The 13,313-nt window shown below is 45.5% G+C and overlaps 1 long non-coding RNA gene across 8 annotated transcripts in view; it reads left to right on the top strand.

Annotated features, from left to right (window-relative positions):
* LOC118250339 (uncharacterized) overlaps positions 1–11,832 on the top strand; it is a 108,474-nt gene extending 96,642 nt beyond the window's left edge. For 6 of the 8 annotated variants that reach the window (XR_004779420.2, XR_004779425.2, XR_004779421.2 and 3 more), the window contains 2 exons: positions 1,063–1,180; positions 11,548–11,832. This is a non-coding gene — a long non-coding RNA (uncharacterized LOC118250339). Of the gene's footprint in view, positions 1–1,062; positions 1,181–3,773; positions 3,989–5,108; positions 6,605–11,547 lie in introns of those variants that run through there. The other 2 variants (XR_004779423.2, XR_004779424.2) reach the window with 2 other exon arrangements.
* The last annotated feature ends 1,481 nt before the right edge of the window (positions 11,833–13,313 follow it).

Raw genomic sequence — 13,313 nt, forward strand, 5'->3', positions numbered from 1 at the left:
CCTTAGCTCAGCAGTGGTTCCCTCCCTTTGTCCTTTCCATAGAACAGAAGTTTTTGCAGCACAGTGTCCACTCTTTGCAGAAACAGATGCTCAAGCTATTTGTTTTTCTTCTTTTTGCTCTAAGTTAGATGACTATAATGTTCTCTTGTGTTGTAAAAGATTGTTTTTGTATCTCACAGTCACGTTTCAGTATCAGCAAATATTTTAGATATGAGTTAAGAGAGGTACCCCACTGACAGAAGAAGGCTGGCTGAGCTTGTACTATCACATTGTAAATTCCCTCTTCTGCTATGAAAATGTAATAAAATACGTGGCACGGCAGATTTACAGTGACAATGCTGCTGCTGTGTTAAGGCAACTATTTTATCTCTTTGTTTTAAAGCAGCTTTTACTGTATTACACACAATGAGTACTTCCTCCAAGAAACAATGCCTACAAGCTTCGGATTAATATAAATATGATCTCATGGTGACTCTTCATTAACTAGTTACACCATTATTTTCCTGCTGATAATAAATTTTAGGAGCTAAATTTACATGCAAATGTTTTATTTCAAGTATCATTATTCTTAGCTTATCGTGAGCCTGGTAGTGCCCCCACCCAGTTACATCATCCTTGGAAAAATTTAGTTCAATATGTCTTTTATAGTCTTACTGCACTATTATATTTGCAAGGCTGACCACACATGTGTAATGAGCTTCCCAGCAAGCTACAGCCCCGTCCTGCTGGGTGATGCAGGTTGGCAGGGTCTTGCTTGCCTGAAGGGCTTTACTAGCACAGGTTGATTCTCTGTAGGGTGGTGGGAGCATGCATGGGGCAGAGACACGCAGGTCTGTAGGTAACGTGGCCCTTGTCCCCAGGTAAATCGCTTCACTTCTTGTTTTTTCTGTCTCTAATAGGTGTCTCTGGCTGTGTGCTTGCAGAGTGCCTTGTCCGGGTGTATCAGTGCTTACCTTCTCTGTTCCTTTTTTGTTGTTGGGTTCTGACTTGAAACAGGAAGGTTGAGATGACAGCCTTTAATATTAATCAAACTTTAAGGCCTTTTCCCTCTCCCACTGTTAGATCGTCACGGAGGAGTCAGAGCTTGTCTGATGGTGCTGCTGATCCCCATTCAGCAACGCATTTAAGCATCTGTTTATGGCTGTTACAGTCCTGTGGCCATTCATCCCGCAAACTGCAGGTAGGTGTTACTGTAGGAGCGAGAAGGAAAGAAGAGAGATATTACTCCTGATTCTACCTGTGTATTATTGAACAAATAAAACTATACGTATTCTGGGCTGCTTACCCAAACATTCCTGCAGATCATAAACTTTTAGAAGGCAGATGGGGTCAGCAGCTGTCATTTTCTTTTTGTAAATTACCTTGACGCTAGAGAACCTTTGCCAGGGATCTATAGGCTAGATAGATAGATAGATACTGCCGCGCTAGGTGCTAGCTACTGTGGTTTGGTTTCGTTTTGTGATTAAACAGCATAACAACATCTCTTATGGGAGGTTTAATGCAAAATTCTACATGCAATTAATTAGTAATAATTAATAGCACAAGTAGGTAGGTGAGAACTTCACTGCTGAATCTGGGAGCAGGAAGGTTTAGTTGTGATGCTGTTGCTGTTTTCATACTTAGGGAGTGTGAATATATTTCGTCCAGATCATTTTTTCCATGGACTAAAAAGATCTTTTGAATTTTCTGTAGCATGCTCATCGGATATAGAAAAGGTAACTCGCTGTACATTTTTCTGACTCTTCTGTTGTTAAGAAAATAAAACACATTTTAAGGAATCTCTTCTGTTGCTCTAATTACTAAGGGAATCATAGAATGGCTTGGGAAGAAACCTTAAAGATCATCTAGTTCCAGTCCCCTGCCATGGGCATGGATGCCACCTACTATTTCAGGTTGCCCAAGGAATATCCCGTGATTCTTATGATTGACTTTAGTTTGTATTTACGTCAATGTCTCAGTATAATGTCAGTAATAAAATTTAGGAGGCTTATCGCTCCATGCTTCACACAGATGCAGGGAAATGAGCTGATCTCATGGATCTTGTTTTTAAGTGCTCACCAGGAATTTTTGCTTCTTTGTCCAAAGTGTACTTAGGAACTGTCCAACTGCTCCCTCTCCATGCCTCTAGCTCCATGATACAGCTGGGCTGTCAACGCCTAGATAACTCCCAAAGACTAGAAGATTGCTAAAGCCAAGCAAACCATATCTTGCTACTTTTCTACTCTGCCGTTGAGCTGGCTGAAGAAGACTTTTTGGAAGAAGAGCAAAGGAGTCTGTACTAGTAACCTCAGAGGCTGCGATCCCTATAATTCTTAGATAAAGAATCTCACATGTAGTCATGGGAAAAAAAAGGCAGAGGAAACAGCAATTGGAAGAGAGAAAATTAGCTACACACATTAGAATTTTCAGAAATTCTTGTCAGATTAGAAATATGTGTTGCGTTGACAGGCTTGTGATCCTTCATCATTTTACATGTTTGGGAACCTTGCCACGAGGGGCGAAGGGGATCGTCATGGAATGATGGAAGAAGAAGATAAAAGCTGACATCAAAAGCTCTTGCCTGCTCGGGAGAACTTTCTACCCAGTAACACAGACAAGGCCTTGAGTAATGGAAACCCTGTCTCTTTCAGAATTGTGTCAAAACAGCTGTGAAAGCTTGCATTTCATTATTTACAAAACAATTTCTTTCTTGTTTTGATGTAAAAGAAAATTGGTATTTTCATTTCTTCAGTGGTTGGAGCATGTTGCTGTATCACTGAACCCCTCTGCTGCACAACTCAGAACGGGGGCACTCACAAACACACACGGTGAAATAGCAGTCATTTGCTAAATCAGCAGATCAAAGGTCGTATAAACAGAAGACATCAATAACTGGGAGTCCTGGGGCAGGACTAAGTGTATGGAGATACTGCAACTACAACTGCTTCTACATCTCAGGTGTCTTCTTCCTAGTAGTAAGAGACCAGTGGGAAGTAGTAGCTGTAGCAATGTGTCTGCAGGTTAGCAACAGCCTGCCTCTACATTTGAAGGAATTAGAGGAAGATGTAGAAGAATGGGAATGAAAATCAAGGAGTCAAAATGGCTCCCACTGTTTCTCCAGGTCACCAGGAGAGGCTCAGCCAACCCCTGGGTTAGGATTAACATGTGCACCAACCCATATGGACAATTCCAGTCCATGAACTGTTTTTAGTATGGTCAGAAGGAAATTTCAGTATTGTATGCTAAGTCATCCGACATTTTTTCCCAAATAGCAGAATTTCCTTTCTTCTTCTGAAGAGCTTTGCATTTGCAGGGGAGCATGTTTACAGTGGATTCCCACATCAGAAGTAGTGACATCAGTGATTCCTCTTGCAATTTCCCATCGGTGCCCCAGGGACAGGGCTGGTCTTCCTTTGGTAGCACGCACTGAGGTCTGGGGACAGCAGGTGCTGTGATACGCCAAAGTGCTCATGCTCTCCTGAGGCGTTAAAGCCAGGGTAAGTCGCAGGAGTCACTGCAGTGCTTAGCCTGTACGAGGCTCTGATAGCTCGTTATTTCTCTATATGTTAATTAACGTGTTGCCCCGTGGTAGCAGAAAACAACGACTGCATCCCAGTAGCATTCGTAATGGAAGAAACCTTGCTGTGCTGTTCCAAACTAAGCAGAAATGGTGGTATTTGCAAATGTGCAGCCTACAGTTTGTGTAGGTTATCTCCAGCTGTGGGTAATGTCTGTGGGCAGACAAGTGTGGATTCACTGTGGAGGGTGCAAATTAACTCATCCCTCCCTTTCAGGGTCTGCAGACAAGCTAAGGTTGCTTGAGCCAGAGCATGAGGTTATTCCCCTCTGAGCCTGCGGTCTCTGCAGCCCCAGGAGAAGCTCTGATCCACTCCCTCTTCTCCCTTGAGGCAGGAGCTGCGGGGAATCCTTGTTATCCCAAGAGGACCTGCTGGAAGCTCTGCGTACTGTTTCTTCTCCTGTATACTCAGTGCTGATGAGCCTACTACAGGTGATCTGGGGATGTGGATTATCTGAGGTTTTATTTCTAAGGGAGAGAGCTGTTGGCAAGTGGAAATAGTATTTTGAGCAAGTCATGCTAAATATGACTTCTGTCCTTTTTGGGCTTGCCTTCATGTTCTGCATACAGTGACATGCTCTAACACACACTTCACATGACTCCTGGAAATTTACAAGCATTGTGAAAACAGATCAGCTTGCTTAGGATTTAAGAGAGGACTTGGTGAAGTTGTTTGACTACAAGTGGTTTAACAAGTAGTTAACTGGTTAAGGAAAATTTACCAGTTAGCTTGTCACTAGTCTTTTAGGTGTCTGATGAACATCAGCAACTGAGCTGATTGAAAAGTGATCATCTGATCTGGCTGCCAGCTGCTTATTTGCTCATCCAGTTACTGGTTAGATTTTCAGAGGGCCATCAGAAGTAATCAGTTTTCTGATCGCTCGGTCATGGCTTGGATGTATATGGAGGTGAATCAGATGTTAGTAGCGTATTTTCAGACCCAATCTGTAGAAAACAGTGTATGTTCCCAGGCAAGGCCTCTCACAAGTTTATGACTCTTCCATGACTTTCCCAAGGAGACACCCCTCACCAGAGAGACGTTAAAGGTTTGTTGCAAAGGTGGTTGGAGCTGATCCGACTGAGGTCGTCTGGGTGGAAAATCAGCGTGCGTGTGTTTATGTGTCCCCACACACCACGTGTTTCTCTTCCATGCAGTCAGGAAGCAGATTCGTCCTCCTTCCATGTCCATTCACCAGGTGTGACTCGAGGAAACATCTAACTGAGGTTGACGGAGGATTTGCCCAAGTAATGGCATCATTAATAGCACCCACGATGAAAGTGGAGTGTCACCCCCAGTGATTGTGTGGAGCACTGCACGATAGCTGGGATGTCTGTAAAATCTGTATGAAATTAACTACAGCTGCACAATAGGTGATTAAACTAGTTTTCTCATGCTGTAACTGAGTTAGCCCTCTTTAATACTCATTTAAGAATTCTTTCTCTTTTATAGGACTGTAATATGCATGAGCCCATTCCTTTCCACCCTTCCTATTACTAGTCTACAGCAATGTCCTGTTTAATACCCTACTTTTATTTTTATTACTTCTTGCAGTCGATCTCTCTTCAGCCTGTGTTGAGTCCTGGGAAGTTTAGCCAAGCAAGAGGGAACTTCTTGGTGGGGAAAGTAATGGAAAAGGAACAGAACCACACCAAATCTGTTAAACTAGTCCCACAGCATGAGTATCTTTCCCAGAAAAAGATTGGCACAGGGTGGATTCCCCTCGTTCCACTTCTGTCTTCATGCTTCTGAACCCGCCTACGTGGAGTCCATGTGGGAGAAGATTATGTCACTTCTTCAGTCTCCTCGGGTCCTTTGGTGGGATAGGAGCCTTCGTACTAAGTCTTTGTGGAGCTGCTCTGTGACCTACGTAAAGCCTGGGAAGTCTGAGGACTTTCTTGCAGATGTGCTTGGGTCTGGAAACCGCTTCAGGAGCTCTGCTGGAAGGAGGGCGAGATAGCTCCATCCACTTTTGGTGAGGGGCTGGTGTAGTTTGGTTCAAGTCCCCTAGGCTATGGTGGCTGACAACTGAGAATCCATTTCCTACATAGTGAGAGATCTCCCAGGCTTCCTGTAAACAGGGGCCGTAACAAAACAGGTTTTCAAAGAAATCGGAGAAATCAAGAATCACCATTGCCAGCGTATATTGTTGGAGGCTCATGGATTTGTCACCGCTGGAACAAGACCAGAGCACTTTGGGTTCACTTCCCATCGGCTGGCAGTCTGAGGTCCCGAGGAACGGTTGTGCTTCTCTAATCTGATCAGTAAAACACAAGCCAGGGAATTTCACTGTGTGGTTCCTGGGTAGAGTTCAAAAGCCTGTGTGTCAGCCTGTCTACAGGAGGAAATGTCATGCCACTTCGACTTAAATACTTCAAAGGAGAAAGAACTTAGCCTGTCCCATAGTGAATTGTTGCAATGGTTAACTGTCCTTGCTGCTAGAAGTGCCCCTTTTGCTTTTTAGCCTTTGGAATCCATCTTTTAAGATTTTCTTCACGATTTTGAGGATTTGAGACCTGTTTTAATTTTTAATGAGCCTGGCATTCTTCTATAGTAGTAAGCTGCTGGGACATGGGGCTACAAACAAACCATTTATAATGCAAGGCCGGCAATAAAAAGGATAGAGTTAGAAGGCCTGATACTGCCAAATTTCCCAGTCCTTCCAACAGGAGAGGATAACGACTGAGCCGTATTGTTTTTCCTAGCAGATGACCGAAGACAGCTTTCTGGAAGATGAATGCATCCGGATCAAAGGCACTCCTATCTAGTGAAATGAAACAGATTGAAATGCACTTATCCAGAAAATACTCTGCTAAGCTCCCCTCGGTCCCCACTGGGCCGGAGACGCCTCTCCCACCGACCTCTAATCCCAGCGGCTCGCTGCGTCTACGGGCCCCGTGTGTGCAGCGAGGAGCTCGCGGGAGCCCAGCCCTGGGCACGGGAGGTTGCAGGGCTGCTGGAAGGGGAGCGGCATTCCACGTCTGCCTCGGTCCACCCACGCAAACAGGAAGGGGGCCGTGCCAGATGATAAGTCCGACTTACCATCCAGGGTAGCTAGATGCCAGAGAGGCTTGTTTTCATTTCCACGGGGTTTCTAATTAAGGGACATGCTTTAACTGTGTTTTCGATGGCTGAACATCCAAATGACAGTTTGATATGAGCAATTTGTCTGGCAGGCTAGATAAATTCATACCAAAGCTAAAGGATTTTCCGTTTTAAATGGGTGCACATCCTTAGCTGTGAATTGGATCAAACATTCCTGTAACTAAAGAATCCCCTTTATGTAACAATTTATCTTAACCTTAATTCTTTGCACTTTTAATGATCAAAGTCTCTTTTCCTCCTGATTTGTCCCCAGTCACTGACTTTGCCAAGTGCTTGTTTTTTTTTTCTGAACTCTCATTCTCGTTCCAATTTGATGAATGAAGGGAAATGTGTATTCCCATTTCTGCTGTCCCACCCAGCCCTAATGAGCAGTAGCATTGTGTGAGTGCCTCCTGGGGGAATTGCTACCTGCATAGCTGCGGGGCTGGGCTGCTGCAGCGGGGTTTCTCTGGAAGCTTTAGTTTCTAGAGATGTGATCCATGCTCTTGAGAACAGGTACAGCGAGGGAAGGTGCCGGTGTCTTTCTGTCTGGGGAAGCTAGGTGATAAGGCTGTTAGCTGCCATTTATTTTTGCAGTTTTGGGAGTCCATCCAGCCATGCCAGGTGTTGCTTTGGTTAAGGCCACGCCGCCTTTTATCGCAAACACAGAAAGATCAAAACCACGTTCGTGCTATCCACGACAAGCAGAGGTGACGTGGGCAGACGTTAAGTGGCTTTGTTCCTGTGTGAGCCCTGGTATTAAACGTTCCTGATAACTTTGCCAGGTTCAGCTAGCAAGACCTGGCTGTTTAGTGTAGGTTAATGAGGACTGTGAGCTTTGAAGGCTACGTGGCTGTATGTTCTCCCTTCTCCCCATCATCACATGACACCTTTCAAACTATGTCTGAGCGGAGAATACAGTTATTTTTGGTGCTGTTCCAGAAACTTATCAGGTGAAGTGCAATTAACGAATCAAGTGCCTTATAAATATCTGCCCAGAAGCAGCAGGTACTCCTTTGGTGACCGAGTACAAGAATTTCATTCAGAAGAATGGCACGCAGGAAGCTTCCCTTACATCACTTTGTCACTGAGTACATTTCTCTCACTTCCAGAGAGGTTTTATTTTTGCTATGCCATTAGAAATCTGCTTGGAGCTTGGCAAATCACAACGCTGAAAATCTCTGTATGTGCTCAGTGATGATCGGGCTGAAATCCTTGCAGGGTTTGCCTGCCCCAGATGTGCCTGCACGGGCAGCTGGGCCAGCCCCGGCACGTGGAGCTTGCTGGAGGGCCGATGAGAGCCCGAGCGCAGAGGTGGCTGCTTGGGGAGGGAGATGGAGCATGGTGCAGAGCTCCTTCCTCCTGTGCTTTTCTCTCCGGAATTATCAAACGCCAGCAAATGGAGAGGGAGGAAACCATGGCTGAAATTCGGAGAGGACCAGAACTAATGGAAAGGATGGGGGAAAGAAAAGATGGGAGCGGGGGGTCTTCCAGGATTACATCTGAAGCAGCAGGGTGAGGAAGCTGAACAGGACGTGCAGAGAGATGGGGACTGATAAGCCAAGGGAGACCGAGAGTGGGTACAAGGAGCGAGGGAGGGAGACAGTGTTATAAGGCGAGAAGTGAGGTTAGTGTGGAACTGGGCACACATGTGAGTTGGCTGAGAGGACACCAGTGCTGGCACAAAAGCTACAGGTGTCTCTCAGGCCAGCTCAGCTTCACAGGGCTGTGCTGCAGGAGTCAGGCTTTGGGACAGCGATGGAAAGAGCTGTGCCCTTTCCTCTCCCGGCTGCAGCGAGACCTGCAGCCAGGGACACCCCATCCCACTATACATGACTTCTTTGCCACCTCTACTATCTATAATAGAGAATGCCTAAGCCTGGGGGAGAAAATAATAGGTTGAGCACAGAAAAAAGGCTTGCACATTGCTGCCTGCACTCCAAGGACTTCAGGCATGGGCCGTCCCCATCTGTGCGTTCTCTTAAGTGCGGAGTGATTGAATTTGCAACTGCACGAACAGTCGCTGAACGTAGGCTTGGTAAATAGTTCAGAGCAATGGGGAAGGTTTGCAGTGTCCAGAAGGGAACAGCTTTAGCAGATAACCAATTAGAGATAACAAGAGTGGAGAGCACAGGGCTGATACATCATGGCTGAAATACCCATGTTTATTAATAAAGCCAAGAGGGAAGGACTGTCTCTGTGTTCTTATTTTCTCTGTGTTGCATAGTCCCAAAAGACATCAAGGCTCCAGCGCCGGGCACTGAAGACTGCTGCAGGAAGATGGTATTTGCATTAGGAAGCTCGCAGTTCAAATAGACAAGGCAGACAGAGTGGGAGAGGAGCAGGAGCGCTGAGAGGTAAAGCAGGTGGCAATGGTTAGCAGCAAAGCTGACGGCTGGACTTCTGAATCCCAGTGCACGGATGGATCTGTTAAATTGCACTGCTGTTTGCACTCATGCTGAAGCCAAAAGGAGGTCTGAGTAAATGCTCAAGGCTAAAAGCACTATGGGATGTCTGCCCCAGAAACCAGAATCCAAACCGGGTTGATTTTTTTTGAAAGGAAAAAGCAAATGGATCGGTTCCTATTCCGACTGGTCCTGCTGCCACCGTCGCACACACTGAGCGCTCTGTTAGGAAAAGAGAAATCCCATTAAAATGAGGAGGGCTCCAGCCCAGAGCCCTGGGGGGAGATGCAGACATACTGAAAGCTGTTTATATTGGCTGAGAAGCACACAGGTTAACAGGAGTTTTAGCATTTACACAGGGCCTAGAAATGTCCTCGGCGCTTCGCACAACAAATAAAATAAGTTGTTAATTACTTCTCCCGAAGATTTATATAACGCAGCGTTAGTCCTACGCATGCAAAGCTAGGGCAGCAAGGACAGAAGCTTTGATGCCAGAACACGTGAAGGCAGTTAGAGCAGGGAACACACCAGCTTTGTGTTCTGCCTGCCCGGAGCAGCCCCTTGCTCCGAGGGCATCGATTTACCCAGTGTTTGTGCAGTCAAATTCCAGACTAGATTTAGCAGGAATTTATATGAGTCCTTTTGTATACAAATCTTGACTCTTCTTCCCTTCCATCACAAAAAGCTGAGAGTGCCATTACGCTCCAAGATCTGTTTCGAGGGTTTTGCTGGTCTTTGTAAAAAATGAAAGCTCCACAATTAATTCAAGTGCTTCGTTGCCTTTCGGCAGGGCAATGTTTGACTACCAGCAATAAAGCCATCAAGAGAGGCGAATCTGGGGAGTTATGTCACAGCTGAAAAAGAGTATGACAGCATATGTTTTAGTTGAGTTTATTTGGGACATCCTGCTGCTAAAATCAGCCTACAGAACGGTCAAATTTCATAAAAGTAACATTCAGACTATTTGTGCTCAATTAAACGTTTATTTAAAATTTCCCCTTGGTTTACTGATGTAAATGTATTGTTCATTTTTCACATACCAAGCACGGTTGTTTAGTCTCAAGGGAATTATTGTTACAAATTTAACAACTGTGACATATTAAAAAGCACATTTAAGGAAGAAATTAAGGGCTGAGAGGATGTGACCAAATGTTTCCATGGTGTTTTGCCAAAATGTCACTTAAATGCCAATGCGATTTTAATAGGAATCGCTCTTCCAGAGCTCATCTTGCCCACCAAAAAACATAAAATAAATCTTGTCTGCATCGGTAGCAGCCTTACTTTCATTACCCTTGCCAGAAAATCATTTCCGAAGTTTTATTTTCATTTTGGAAGCTGCTTTTAACTGCGGGGCGATTACGGTGTTAGCGGTGCGTTACGCAGCTGATGAGCGAGGAGGAAGTCAATAGCTCGGAGCGGGGCCGCGAAAATGTTCAAATTAGATGCTTCGCAGAGGCACCTGCGTCCCTAATTAACAGCTAGCCCCGTAATGTCAGGAACGGATTTTCAGGAAGTTCTTTGTTCTTTGAAAGTCAGGCCCCAAACTGGGCAATGAAAAATAGAAACCCGAAACATTGATGAATATTTCGGAGAAACTTGAGCCTAACGTCAAAGCAAATTGCGAAGGGTGCGCGTGCAAGTCTGGGAACCTGTGCCTGTGCTTATTTTTCTCTAATTTCGTTCGCCTTTTTAAAGTTATCAAAACAAGGTTTTCCAAGAAGCAGTTTCTCATGTACGATTTTGTACCATCAGAGAGCTTTCTGGGGAGGGTTGGAGTCATAGAAGGCATTCCTGGGAGATATAATTAGATCTATTTTAACCTCAAGTTTTCTAGGACTGTTTTTCTACCTGCGTGGACAACACCACCTGGAAAACATCTCAGTCCAAATGCTCCACGTGTGATTTTCTCCCAGCTGAGAAGCCAGAAGGCGGCGTGAACGGAGCTGCCACGAGCTTGATCTCCTGATCCCCTTCTCGCTGTAGGGTCCCGGCTGCCCCTGTCTCAAAGGCACAAGGAGCAGGGCCGGCTGCCTTCTGCCTGGGGGCTGCAGCCCTGCAGGCTCAGCTGGCTGGGGCTGGTGGCCCGCGGCTGCACGCAGCCGGCCCGGGACAGGGGTGTGGAGAGCCTGGCTGCTGCTGCTGAGTGATCTGGTGGGCAAGCTGGGGAACAAAGCTTTGTTTACTCTGCCTTGGGAACCTTACCTGGTTGGGGTAAGGTTCTCAATCACTTTGAGATTTTAAAGATGGCTTACGGTGGCAATGCTGAAGTGCAAACCAATGCCACCGCCTCTTCTCATATGCTAGGGCAGGTGTTCAGACACAGAGAAATATAAATGTGCACAATTCAGAAAGAAAGTGAATTATCCTAGTAATTAACACTGGTGACAGCATTCCACGATGCCAGGCTCGCTAGAAATCTGTACCGGTGGGGATCAATTAAAAGTCTGTTCCTCTTCACGAGTTTGAAAAACGATGCTCTTTTTTTTGCTTCTGTTTCCACGCAGGTGAGTAGCTCCACATGGCCACAGCTCGCACGTGCTGAGCACCACAGCATCCTGCGACCACGTCCCATGCAACGGCCTCCCTGGGAGAGGAGGGAGCAGCCCCCAGCGATGTTTGCCTCCCGACGAGCAGGACTGGGGGCTCTCACTTCCACGGCAGTGCGTGGCAGATACTGTTTATTTAATTCTCCTGCGAGGCAGTGGTAATGTACGTCCAGGAGAATATAATTGCTTTCCTCTTTGTCTTGAAGCTGTAAACTATTTTCAGTTGTATTAAAAAAACAGTGTAGGAACAAAACATGTTTGGGAATTATAATCACCATTGCCTCAAGGTTTTCCTGATTTTTCTTCTCAGAAGAGCTTGGTCCTGCCACATGCAGGAATGTCTTCATCGCATCGTGTTGTGTATGGCAGCATGGGATCAGCTGGGGGACCACGGGGGAAAGGACTGCAGAGGCTGGTTTGGCTGCGGAAGGGACAGTGAGGCAGCAGCTCCTTCAGACAGTTCAAGGGCACACTTGTGATTTGGATGTGCTCAGCTAGCTGTACATCATTATGGAGCCATTAGGGCCGTGGCTTGGCAGCAGCTGTGACATTAAAATGTATAAGATGTTACCAAAGGAAGCACTTGGCAAAATTTTTTTGGCTTCCCTAGACATAAACAACAAATTTTCTCTACAATGGTAAGTTATGACTGGGGGTGAGTCACTAATATATTTAGAAGGATGTCCTCTCCAGAGACCACAGCTGGCTAAATTAAGCCAAGACAGGGTAACCCTCGTGGTTGAGGGGCACAGTGGGGAATTCCCAGATGGCTTCCTAAAATCTGCCTGTTACACACCGCTGCCGTTCCACGTGAGAGCTCTGCAGGAGCTCTCTGAATCTGTGCAGGACAGACCCTCCAGTGCTAGAAATAGGTATGAGGAGGCATACTAGTGCAAGGTGTCTTAGTCTTGTAGCTTCCTGGTAGCTTCAGGGAGGTGCCCGTCGTGGAACTCAACTCCTGTGGCTATCTGGAGATAAAATGTAGTTTTTGTGTCTGAAAAGCCATTTCTGAAACTTTGATTTCAACTTTTGGGTTAACCTAGTGCTCAGGAGCTTTTATATCTTGCCCAGGCTATAAGATAAGTCCTTTATGTTACACCTTGCCTTCGACGAGAAAGTATGGCGAAGATGTAGTGTCGTGGTCAGTTCAGAAGAATCCACAGAAATGATCTGCAGCTTGGAGAAGTGTATCTTCATTCCTGGGTGATGTAGTAACAGCTTAGCTTGTACAGCTGATTTAACAAAAATATTTATTTCAGTGAAATTAATTCCAGCTCACTTTTAGTTTCTTCTTTTAGAATTTTTCCCCGTTCTTTCGTTTGGCTCTTGATGAGGTGAGAGTTGCAGTGATGGCATGTAGAGACTCTTGTTTGCAATAACATCGTTCTAACAATGCAGTCTTATGAGGAGGACCATAAGGCTGCATGTGGCCATATGCACTGCCACACCAACACCATGATGTCGAAATTCAAGTGGAAAGGACTTCACATCTGCCTGGTAATGTAACAAAGCAATATTAACATTTTCATAAAATGTTCTGAAAGCAGTTTGGTTTGGCTCGCCGTTCAGATACTCAAGCCAAAGAGACTGTCCTGAGAGTGGTGTAAGTATAGAAGCAATACAGAGCACTAAATGAGGTTGCAGGATGTGAAGTGCCATTTTGAGAAGGCAGTTAATGAGGCAGAGCTTTGTAAAATCCCTTGTTTTTCTGCCTGTACCCACAT

This window comes from Cygnus atratus, chromosome 5, assembly GCF_013377495.2.
Source record: "Cygnus atratus isolate AKBS03 ecotype Queensland, Australia chromosome 5, CAtr_DNAZoo_HiC_assembly, whole genome shotgun sequence".
In the NCBI taxonomy this organism is placed as follows: Eukaryota; Metazoa; Chordata; class Aves; order Anseriformes; family Anatidae; genus Cygnus; species Cygnus atratus.